The sequence below is a fragment of the Ischnura elegans genome, chromosome 13 (genome assembly GCF_921293095.1).
Source record: "Ischnura elegans chromosome 13, ioIscEleg1.1, whole genome shotgun sequence".
NCBI lineage: Eukaryota > Metazoa > Arthropoda > Insecta > Odonata > Coenagrionidae > Ischnura > Ischnura elegans.
This window is the reverse complement of record NC_060258.1, coordinates 3,096,853-3,107,982: the sequence shown is the minus strand read 5'-3', so window position 1 is coordinate 3,107,982 and position 11,130 is coordinate 3,096,853. Positions and strand designations below refer to the sequence as shown.

The 11,130-nt window shown below is 34.7% G+C and overlaps 1 long non-coding RNA gene across 1 annotated transcript; it reads right to left on the bottom strand.

Annotated features, from left to right (window-relative positions):
* Positions 1-2,197: 2,197 nt before the first annotated feature.
* Positions 2,198-11,118, bottom strand: LOC124170258. The gene is made up of 4 exons (XR_006867393.1): positions 10,864-11,118; positions 10,696-10,745; positions 10,442-10,577; positions 2,198-2,270 (listed from the first exon to the last, which is right to left on the bottom strand). It is a non-coding gene; the product is annotated as an uncharacterized LOC124170258 (long non-coding RNA).
* Positions 11,119-11,130: the final 12 nt, after the last annotated feature.

Here is an 11,130-nt window from a genome sequence, read left to right as displayed (position 1 = left end):
CAGAATATTAATTTAACTGTGATTTAAATGAATATATGGCAAGCACTATCTCTCCATACACATTCTCCTACGATATAAACTCAAATGTCTCTGGAAGCATCCTATAAGCACAGAAGGCCACAAAGAATAATTTAAAGGGACATGTAGTTGTAGAAACGATTGTAAGAACATATTTAGACCAGGGTTCCCACTCTAACTACATCACAAAATTCATGGTTTTTCTAGGTTCTCATCGTCTAAATGTCATCATATTCACCATTTGTAGATCAGGCATTTTAGGCTGAAATGTTGATCATGTAAAAATTATCGGCCAGACATTAACTAAAAATTTAACCAATGCAAAAGATGGCTTCCATGCAAACGCAGCAATGAAGTGCTATCTCTTATGACGTCTCTCATAGCTAGCAAAATTCTACTTCGGCTAAAGGGTGAGTGGAAAAATGGAGAGAGCAGGGAAGTGAAGAAGTAGTGTCTGATTTCTTTGCCAGGGTTAATGTATTCCAATCGCAGGCTTAAGGTCAATGTGCCGTCATGGCACATGGACCAATTAATAATTGCGCTTCGAATACATGGGTGTAGATAAATGTGTGGACAGTAACTGCACGTGACTCGGCTTCGAAACATGATCGAAAGAGAGATTTTTCTTTCAATCCGCCAATCGTAGTCCTACAATCAAGTTTAAGAGATTTCTAAGCTTTCATGGCAAAATTCACAGCTTTTCCAGGTTTTTTAATTGTAGGCAAAATTCAGGGCTCATTCACGGTTGAGTAGGAACGCTGTTAGACACATCATCTCATGCCAAAAATTAAAATCTGAAGGAAAGCGGGATAGAAAAATAATTTAAATGGATGTTTTATAATAGTCATTAGCCATAATTAGTCAATATATTGCAAGTTTGTAAACGTTTGAGTACCCACTTTTTACTTTAGTAAGATACTGAGTTTATTTGAAAAGAGGCATGCAGGGGTAGGTGTGAGAAATGTAGTCCCAAGTTTCTTGTCTTACTTTGTGGTACCAAGACATTCGAAATGAAGTTTATTCTAATTATATTCGACCATAACCATTAATATTCAACGAGCCATCTCCTCAATCTCATAATACAGCTATCCTGCCCTTGTCCATTCCGCCATTTTGACTTCGCTCTTGACCGCTCGGAAAAGAAATTCTCAAAGCGAACGTATCGCCTATGGACCGGTGCTCCAGAGTACTTCCGTCAAGAGCGCAGTGTAGAGTTCTTTGAACCACTCCCAATGGTAACCGAGATGTCTAAATAGTCTTATTCCCTTTCAGAATTATACTCTATCACCTCACCATGAAGACTAGCTCACTGAAGATCATATCTTTAACTTTCAAACCGTGCCTAATTTTCTCAGGGTATTTAGGATTGTGATAATTGCATGTAATGAAATAAAACTTCAGGTGTCAAACTTGCAAGACTTTTCCATGTTCAGGCAGACTTTGAAATTGACGCTTATCCATTTTTGAGATCTAATTATTTCAGTTGGTACTGTTTCGTTTTGGTTGCTAGGAAAATTTTGTTTTTCTGCTTCTCTGAAGAAATGAAATAGTAAAATTGGGAATTATGCCTTTTCAGGACATACTTTATCTTTACATTATTTTTCTAACCTTTTTCTTTGGCAATATTTGCAGAATAATTAAATACATTTTATGCACAAATTATCAGCGAGACCGCGTCTTCAACATTTTCTCCATTTTTACAGTAACATATGGCCTTTCTAAAGCAATTAAAGTAACACCCATTGTTTTAAAAATGATACGGTAGATATTCTTCATACTAAGATCCAAAAGCCAAAAATGATCAGACCATAAGAACTGACTACTGCTAACCTCTGATTGAGGCAGTTAAAGTTATTTCGTACATATCATTTTGCGATAGCACTACATCTTGTGGAAAAGAAATTGGTGGATTACATTTGAAATAAATTTTTGGAACAATGCTCTGCAACTGTGGAGTAAGTAAGAGGTACACGGTGGTGAAAAACCTATTTTTTGGATGCAAAAAAAGAAATACTTGCTCTCCCCTCTTAACGTACATGACGTTTAAATGGTTGGTCGATTGTATAAGATAAAATGTTTCACTTGAAAGACATGCTCATTTCATGTAAGGCAATCATGCAGTAATGGATAGTTCAAAGAAAGCAGAGGATAAATGTATTCGAAACTACTTACCCCATAGATTAGGCAATCTGGTTGAAACCTGTAAATGCTCTTTCCTTGGCTCTCCTATTCCCAATAAAGAGAAGGCAATCCTGAAGCGTAAAATAAATTAAGTTTGTTACTGGCATGGGAAAATTTTTATACTCGCACGAAGCAAACTTTTCTCTAATGCCTTTTTAAACTCACAGATATCTCAATCCAAAATGATGTAATAACACTTCTCAAATAGCAGGAGTTAAAGAAAAAAATGGTGGATCAATTCGCAGACACAACTTGCACGATATCGGCTCGTCCTGTGGCTTAAAAAGAGCCCTTTACATGCACAGAGAACAGGCTTATCTAATCATTAGTGCCTTACAAAAAATGAAAGTTTAGGGATTGCCAATTTACAATAATTCCAGTCATCGCTCTGGCAAAAATAATTGTGATACTCTCAACTGAACATAATGGATAAGGACAGATAAAACTTTTTACCATTTTTCTTAGGATTGGTTGCGATTTTTGGTGTGATTATAGAGACATGGGATCACGAGATGAAGATGAAGGTAAAGGATTCTAAGCTGAATACACTGGCTAGCCTCTAGGCACACGGGCAATCCAGATATGGAAGCTTGTAGGCGTTGTGCACACCAGCCAACAGTGAAGCAAACTACTGTTCAAGAACTGCAACTGCTTCTTCATCAGAGCAATTTTAAATCCAAACGTAAGCAAGTATTATTAAATAATCACATTCAACAGAGATAACCCATAAACAGCACTAACATAAAAAATTAAAGGTAAGTACATATTTGTTGATATAATTATTTATAATATCATGATTATATAATCCATACCACGGTTGGGAGAAGAATGTCACTTAAGCCGGCAGATTTTTGCAAGACAAACGAAGAATAGATTTTTCTATACATAGCTTAATAAATGAAGGTGATGTGAGGTTTACCAGGTCCTCTAGTAAATATGTAATAAAAAAGTTAATTTTTAAGACTTTTATGTCCTTATTACTCCAAAATAGGAAGAAAGCGATAATTATTTACATTTTTTACAAGTATTCACAATTAAAAAAATGCAGCCGTCCCTTAGACCGCATGCCAAAACTGCGAACGCCTGTATAAATCAAAACATCCTCTGAAATAAAAGTAAAAAATGATCAGCAGGGCTATTCAGTAACTGTTTATGCAGTCGCGAAGACAAAAGATTCCGTGACGGGATCGCGAAAATCACATTGTTGCTGTTCACAAAGCCATTTTGAACATTCCACCGCGTAAGTTTCGTGCTTCAGTTTACGCGACAAGAGTTGTCACCGAAAACACCTTCCGGTTAGTGGGTTAATTTTCTGAATATTTTTGTGCAAACCTCTGTGAATATTGACCACCTTATGGCCTCAGGAGGTTAACGACTTAACAAAATGGGTACTAAGTGTACCACACAACTCACTTGGTCACCCTTTGGTTGGTAACATTAGTTTCCTTGATATATCAAATCATGCCTTTATGACCTTTGACTCCTAATATGACCTACGGAGATCAAAAAATCAACAATACTGATAAATGAACTGCAAAACTGTTGTGAGAACCCTTAAAAACCCATGGTTCGACGCGCTGGTTGTCACGATGGCTCGACGTTTACCTCGAAGACCCTTGACCCCCACTGTGACCTCCTAAGGTCAAAAAATCAACAATACTGATAAATGAACTGCAAAAATGACTTAAGCACCTTTTAAAACCTGTGGTTTGTCAAGTTGGTTGTCACGATGGCCTGACACTTACCTCTATGACCTTTGACCTAAGTATTAGCCTTGGAGGTCAAATACTGGATAAGACAAGCATTTGGACAATACGAATGACATGGGAACCCTTTAAAACTCATGGATCGACACCTTTGATGGTATGCTATTTTCACCCTTATGTCCTTGACTGAGACCTTACTGGGTCAACAGTTGAATTTTCATGAACAAAAGTGTTATTTTCGGTTTCCTCATGTCCGAAAACCTAAGAATTAACATCCTGATAAATGAAATTCAGACTTTTTTCTATCTATATTTTTTTAACATTGAATATTTTGGTTTGGGCCCACATTGTGAGGTCAAAGATCAAAATTCTAAAATTTTGATTGCATTCAACAAAACTTAGGACCTTTCCCCATGAGTATGCCAATTTTCACGAATATTACTGCAGTGGAAGTTACTAAAAAATGGAAGGAGGTAAAAAATGACACACGATCGTTGGGACAGTCCGTACAATAACATAAATCTTGGAAGCAAGATGTATACATCAAAATTCCTGCGAAAAATTTTGAGGGAGTTGGAAGTCATTTATAAGGAGAAGATCGGAAATAAAATGATCTCAAATGAGCTGAAAAGAAAGACAGCTTATTTCGCTGATTTATGAACATGTGAAAGTGGTATGAAGCAAAGAAAAGAAAGAAGTAGTAGATGCATCGTATGTCCGCAGAATAAAGACATTAAAATAAGAATAAAGACATTGCCGGCCTCGGTGCCGGTGGGGTAAAGTCCTCGCCTGCCAAACCGAAGGTCTCGGGCCCCATACAGAACATGGATGTTTGTGATTGTTAAATGTTATCAACCCTGATGTAAAGGCCGACAGAGCTGTTTTTGGTGGTGTATGAAATAAATAAATAAATAAGTAAAACAAAATTGTTCTGTTGCTCGTGCAATAATTGGATGCATGAGCAATATGATTTGTATTTCCAAGGACTGTAAGAAAAATTCTAAGGATCACTGACGAGGAAAATAAAGTGTAAAAATATCAATATGTGTTTATCTTCATTAGGAACCTAGACTACGAAACTTTGATAAGTAATGGAAATATGAGTCAGCACGCAGTAGAAAAGGACTACCGTGCTAATGCCACGATAACATTATTCACAGTGCATATTGAAGATTCTGAGGATGTAATTTTTGTAGGAGACAGATGAGGATTACGCTATAAATTTTGGGGGGAACACCACCCCCAAGTATAGTCTCAGGATGATCCAAGTATTATCAGGTACGTATTAGAAGTGTGAACAAAAATTTCTCAGATGGAACACCGAGTCACAATGGTCATTGTTTCAGACATGTCAACACTATAATCGAGCATCATTTTTCTGGGCAACTGTGAGTCACCTCTGCTGTGAAGATGACACTCTCCCTTCACATTAAAACAGCAAGTAAAAATTGATTTAAATCATAATATTTACTTTCAGATGATTAAATGATAAACTCAAAGTTAAATTTTTCCCTTCCATTACATTCCTTCAATATAAAATCTAATTCCATTTGTACATCTTTATTGCATTGCATTTGGGCACTGCTTATAATCATTATTAAATTGTTTACTCTTTTATGCCATGATTTATTGTACATGCAATGATGCTATACTTAAAAATACATTAATCTTAGCAATTTTTTCAAATTAAATGTTGTCTAACACATTTTTTAAAATGTTCTATGTGGTGTCAGGAGCACCCCACTTGAGTAATCTCGATCGGGAATCTCGCGTGAGTAACGCCAGGTTATAAACGTTATAATGAGCTAAAACTAAAACCAGACAGAACTGCCTTTGATAACTCAAAGAATATAGAATTCAAGATATTTGTTTCATTCAATTCAAACATCAAATTTGTGGGTTATATTTGCAAATATTAATCAATTCATGTATTTTGTTGAATGCTGAACATTTTTCACTGCTCTATCGAGAATTGTAAAGGTCCTTTCATGACATTTAATATTATTCATTAAAAACTTTAATGTTCCATTAAGTTTTGATCTCTATTTGAATTGCTTTTTCGTAAATTTTGCACGTAATACTTTGATGCTGTCACTAAGCATTATACTTTGCCCTTCGTGGCAAGTGATTCATCAAATACAAGATTTAGTTACTTTTTCTATTGCTATAATCTGTAGAGCCCACAAATACAAACATTTTTCTAAATTTTTCATTCTCGATGATATGAACTTGAAACTATTAAGGCCGGGCTACATGGTACATCGACATAAACAAGTTAATATCTGCTTGCCTGAATGATTTCACAGGGCTTACAATGAAAAAAGAATCAATCACACTGAAGAAATTTCCACACAAAATTTTTCAAAATTTTTTAGGCAACATTCTGCGTCAAAAATATGACAAATATATCTGAAATCATTGAATTTGATGAGCTTTTTCAAGCACAGTGGGCATATATTGGCAGGTTGGCCACTTCCAAAAGCAACCTACGAAAGGAATTAAAACATATGCATGAGATTTCAGACTTGTCGTGGAAAGCATGCCCATAGAATGGAATAAAACAATAACTAAGGAAATCACTAAAATGTTACACCAAACTTGCTTTTAAGTCGACAAAATCTTATAAGTCATCCTCTACAGTTATCTGACCTGCCACATTTGAAGTGAATATGTTGTAATAATAATCATTTTTCTTCATGCAAAGCCTGCAAAGGGTTATCCTCGGAATGGGGAATTCTACTAAAAATGAATGATTATGCGATAAAAAAATCCTTCGTGCTGTAAATTAAAGTGACAGCAGTTCTTCTCCTAGCTGCATATTTTTTTGTAGAATTTCACTTTGAAAATTATTCATTGCGATCTTGCACTCAAAACGACCCATTGCCATGTTGGCTGAGCGTGTCATCAGAGGCCAGTAAACAATAGGTTTAAGTGGTGCCAGTAGACTATTTGTCCAAGTTTTAGAAAAACCTATGTATCTCTCTTTACAATTAATTTTTTATACGTCAATTCCATCATCAGTCATGTGAAATATTTATCCTGAATAATTGATAGGTTTAAAGAATGTACGCAAACTGGAAGATGCAGCACCATCTTGACAAATAGTGCTTATTACTTTCTCATCCTCCTCATCCACAGCAATTTCCACAGTATAAGCTTATTGTTCTCACTTAATGTTCTGGTGTCACCTTAGCCTCAACAGTGCAAATGTTCAAATTCATTAACACTTGATCCTAACAACCTGCTGAAACATGGTATGTCTCTCTTCCAGACCTTATGAATGCTAAGTAAATCAGCTTAAAATATGATCTGTTGTATTTCTCCAAAACGTTAACATCACATAGTCCAATATTGCACCATGTCCACATTAAAAGCAATGAGTAAATGACAGTAGTTAAATGAGACACAAACCAAGCTTTAGATTATTAGCGAATGAGATTATTGATTGAATTTATGTTACATTTCAATTTCGTGGCTTCTCAACTCATAGAAATCTTCATTACTGGAGAAGAAATGAGTTGCCATGAATTAATCTACCTTCAGAATGTTCCCAGGATGCGTCTTTACGAAGTCGGAGTCAACCATTGCACAATACAAGCACCGTAAAATCTTTTGAACGATTCACATGTTTTCACACACCCTTCATGTTCTGAATCAGTATCGTCGTAGATGTTTGTTATAGTCGTTACTGTTTTGTATTTGCCACAGAGCGAGTCTGCTTACTCGCATTCTGATATCACAGGGCATTTTTGTAGCACGAAATAATTTGATAATTGTTGCGAACTTTGAAGCTCTCCAGCAACAAGAATATTGAGAATCATGAATTATTTATATTGCATATATATATTTTATACGCAAAAATATTATTTGCATGCAGAAATAACTTTGACTAACTTAATCTAAACTTGAAAAAAATAGCTTTTTAATTTTAGGAGAGCACCTCATTCCTTTGTAAAGACTCCAAGAAATTCCCAATGGTAATACTTGTGTTTTTCACTGCAATAACTCATTCCATTTATAAACCAGTTAACTCCTAAAACAAATCATTCACACAGCACTCCGTGATTTCCAAATTTCTAATATATTATGTTCATTTCTATGACGTCGGCCAACGCAAAAACTTGAGAATAACTAAGTAAATGGGCATAAAAAGTTCACATTAACATATGACCTCAAAAATAAATCGAATTTCAACGAAAAAGACAGCAAATATTTTACACGAACTCCATGCTCATTGACGGCCTCGCTCATAACTGACCAGGCTAGCAAGGTTTAGTTTAGATACCAGACTTCATTTGTGCATTGCACCACTAGAGGTTTACTTATGCAACAGGCTTATAATCAAAAAATGAGGTATTTCCAACGATGAGTGATATATTATGGAGGTGCATTGCATTATTTTAAACATGGATATTTAACATGAACTTTTTTCATTCCACATTAATGAAATTTTTTACTGTTTTTCATATTTAAAGACCATAGATGAAATGTGACCAAGTGGAAGCCATGAAAGTATCTCTGGGACTCAGTGATTGCTACCTGAACTATCAGAAATTGTTCCTTCAACAATGTCATTCACCACTAATACTTAGAACTGCCCACAAAGACAGTCATTAAAATAAAACTGCAAAATATCGCAAAATATACTAGAAAAGAAGACTTTCCCATTCAAGTCGTTCATTGCAATCTGTACACCAACGATTATTTTTGTCATGTACTCCAAATTAAATAAACAAAATTGATATTTAAAAAAAAACACATCTCATCAGTAAATAAACTTCAAAAATGGGCGCAAATATGATTCCAGAAATAACCCTTAACTTTGAGTGTAGCACATTTAAAAACAAACAATTTTCCATGTACTCAAAATTAATTAAACAAAATTGATCAATAAAATAAAACACATCCCATTCTCTAATCCATGAGTCTGATTACAAAAAAACTTATATGCACAAATAAGTAGTGTTTCCATAAAGAAGACAAAAAATATATCATGAGAATCAAAATCATCACCTCATATTTTTAACACCTGTTTACACCACACATAAACAAACATATACAAGTTATTGATTGAATACATGAACGACTTTAGCGGACCAGAATGGAATGTGTAAACATGCATTGACCATATCAGAACAGGTTCTATTTTCTATTCATGCATTCACACAAGTTGTGTGGTTACACGATGCATTTTTGTTTACATTCATGGGTTCATATAGTTAGATAATAACTAGAATAGGTATATAAATGGAGTAAACACCTTTAATCAAGAACGGTAAGGCAACCATCTCCACTGATTTAATTATATGTATACCAAACTTTTATTTTTGACACCACCAATATTATGTACACAAAACATTATTAAACAAAAAATTATTCGAATAAAAATTTTTATACACGAGCACATAATTTTTTCATAAACATCTAACATATATAATTTTAGCAAATAATAAAATTATCAAATCATTGAATTACGAAACAAATATAAAAATGCATTCGTATATAATATTGTCACATAGTAAAGAACAAGTACACTAAATAGCCAGGTATGTCACATCACTTTTCTCGACTTGTTATAAAATATTCAAATCGATTTGTTGAAATGCCTCTTTGGATATTTTTTGCAGCTGAATTATTCTGTTGTAAAACCAAAGAGGAGGAAAGAAGCAAAATAAATACATCGAAAACATACTCCACAAAATTCTTCACGTTCATTGATATGTTTTCAGTTGGTCATTGGTAAATTCAAATTATTCACTTTTATGACTGATTTTCTGACTTTTTATGACTGTAAACACTTAGTTATACCACAAGAAAAAGCGACTTCGGCCGTCACAATTGAGGTACCAACTGCGAGTTAATTAATACCTCGTCAGGATTCGGAAACACTAAGCGGGAAATTGGACATTTTTCACTCCTCCGTCGATCATTGGCGAGGTCCTTTCATAACATTGAATATTGTTAACTAACAAATATAATGCTACATTAAGTTCTGATCTCTAATAAGAAGTGATTTTCCGTTAATTTTTCATGTAATAAATTGATGCAGTTACTAAGCATTAAGGCCTGTTTACATAATGCATTAACAGGTATGAGTTAATGTATGTTTTCGTGAATTATTTTTGTGGACCAGAAGAGTACATATACGAATGCATGAACCAAATTAGAACAAGTTCTATTTTCTGTGCATGCTTTCGAACAAGTTGGGTGGTTACACGGTGTACTTTGGCGTTCATACATTTAGACATTAACCCGTACGTGTTTATGTACCGTATAAACAAATTATTTGCCCGTCATGGCAAGTGAGTCATCAAATACACGATTAATTACATTTTCAAGTTATTGCTATAATCTGTTGAAACACAAATGCAAACAATTGGCAAAAGTTTCATTCTAGTCTATATTAACTTTAAATCATCAAGGCCGGGCTACACGGCAAGTTAACACGAACAAGTAAATATCTGGTTACGTGAATGATTTCACATTATTTGAAAGTTATACGAGGCTTCCAATGAAATAAAATAAGATGCACTCACCCTGAGGTAATTCCTACACGAAAATTTTCTGTTCTCCGTCCGATTCATGACAAATATTTCTAAAATCATTGACTTCGATGAGCATTTTCAAGCACAGTGGGCATATTGTGGCAGGCAGGCCATCTCCAACAGCAACCTACGAAAGGAATGAAAACATACGTGGAAGAGATTTCAGACATGCTGTGGAAAACATCCTCATACAACGGAATAAAACAATAACTAAGGAGAACAATAAAATGTAAACCCTCACTTACTTGTAAGTCAACAAAATCGCCTGAGGCATCCTTTCCAGTTATCTGGCTTCCTGCAATTGAAAAGAATATGTTGTAACAATAATCATTTTTTTTCATGCTAAGTCTACACGGAGTACCCTCAGAATTTCTTTCTAAAGAGTCAGATAAATTCCCAGCTGTAATACTCACATTTTTACAGCAATAGCTCAATCTATCTGCAAAACCAGTTCACTCCTCAAAAATCATCCACACAGCACTCAGTGATTTACAAATTTCTAATACATTACGTTCATTTCTATGACTTACGATAACGCAAAAACTTTAGAATAATCCAGGAGAAGGGCATAAAAAGCTCACATTTACCAGGACCTCAAAAATAAATCGCATTTCAATAGAAAAGTCATCAAATATTTTCCAAGAACTCTTGCTCCTTGACGCCCTGTTTTTAACTGACCA